Below are 1,944 nucleotides of genomic sequence, written 5' to 3'. Positions count from 1 at the left end.
TATACTATTTGGGACTATTGTGAAGAGTGTCATTTCCCTAATTTCTTTCTCAGCCTGTTTATCTGTTGAGGAGAGGGAGGCTACTTCTTTGTTTGAGTTAATTTTATACCCAGTCACTTTGCTGAAGTTGTTTATCAGGCTTAGTAGTTTCATGGTGGAACTTTTGGGATCATTTAAGTGTACTATCATATCTGCAAATAGTGATATTTTCACCTCTTCCTTTCCAATTTGCATCCCTTTGACCTCCTTTCATTGTCTGATTGCTCTGGTTAGGACTTCGAGTATTATATTGAATAAGTAAGGAGAGAGTGGGCAGCCTTGTCTAGTCCCTGATTTTAGTGGGATTGCTTCAAGTTTCTCTCCATTTAGCTTCATGTTAGTTACTGATTTGCTGTACATTGCTTTTATTACATTTAGGTATGGGCCTTGAATTCCTGATCTTACCAGGACTTTTATAATGAAGAGGTGTTGCATTTTGTCAAATGCTTACTCAGCATCTATTGAAATGATCATGTGGCTTTTATCTTTGAGTTTGTTTATATAGTGGATTACGTTAATGGACTTCCATATATTGAACCATCCCTGCATCCTTGGGATGAAGTATACTTTATCATGATGGATGATCATTTTGATGTATCCTTGGATTGGGTTTGCAAGAATTTTAGTGAGTATTTTTGCGTCGATATTCATAAGGGAAATTGGTCTGAAGTTTTTCTTTGTTGGGTCTTTGGGTGGTTTAGGTATAAGAGTAATTGTGACTTCATAGAAGGAATTTGGTAGCACTCCTTGTGTTTCAATTTTGAGGAATAGTTTGGATAGTATTGGTATGAGGTCTTCTATGAAGGTCTAATAGAATTCTTCACTAAACCCATCTGCTCCTGGTCTCTCTTTGGTTGGGGGACTTTTAATAAATACTTCTATTTCCATAGGAGTTATGGGGCTGTTTAGATGATTTATCTGATTCTTATTTAACCTTTGTATCAGGTATCTGTCTAGAAAATTGTGCATTTCCTCCAGATTTTTCAGATTTTTTAATATAGATTTTTGTAGTAGGATTTGATGATTTTTTTTTAAATTTCCTCCGATTCTGTTGTTATGTCTCCCTTTTCTTTTCTGATTTTGTTAATTTGGACACACACTGTGTCCGCTCTGGTTAGTCTGGCTAAGGATTTATCTATCTTGTTGATTTTTCTCAAAGAACCAGCTCCTGGCTTTGTTGATTCTTTATATATTTGTTTTTGTTTGGAGTTGGTTGATTTCAGCCCTGAGATTGAGTATATTCTGCTTTCTATTCCTCTTGGGTATACTTGCTTCTTTTTGTTCTAGAGTTTTTAGGTGTGTTGTCAAGCTGCTGATGTATGCTTTCTCCTGTTTCTTTTTTCAGGCACTCAGAGCTATGAGCTTTCCTATTAGCAGAGCTTTCATTGTGTCACATAAGTTTGGGTATGTTGTACCTTAATTTTCATGAAATTCTAAGAAGTCTTTAACTTCTTTTTTTATTTCTTCCTTAACCAAGTTATCATTGAGTAGAGTGTTGTTCAACTTCCATGTCTATGTGGGCTTTCTGTCCTTATTTCTGTTACTGAAGACCAGCTTTAGTCCGTGGTGATCTGATAAGCTGCATGGGATTATTTCTATCTTTATCTGTTGAGACCTGTTTTGTGACCGATTACATGGTCAATTTTGGAGAAGGTACCATGAGGTGGTGAGAAGAAGGTATATACTTTTTGTTTTAGGATGGAATGTTTTACTTTTTTTTCTTTTTTTCCCAGAGCCAAGGACCAAACCCAGGGCCTTGCGCTTGCTAAGCAAGTGCTCTACCACTGAGTTAAATCCCCAACCCCGATAGAATGTTTTATAAATATCTGTTAAGTCCATTTAGTTCATAACTTCTGTTAGTTTCTCTATGTCTCTGTTTAATTTCTGTTTCTATGATCTGTCCAT

The sequence above is a fragment of the Rattus norvegicus genome, chromosome 1 (genome assembly GCF_036323735.1).
Source record: "Rattus norvegicus strain BN/NHsdMcwi chromosome 1, GRCr8, whole genome shotgun sequence".
NCBI lineage: Eukaryota > Metazoa > Chordata > Mammalia > Rodentia > Muridae > Rattus > Rattus norvegicus.
The sequence above is the reverse complement of the archived record's forward strand: the minus strand, read 5'-3'. Positions refer to the sequence as shown.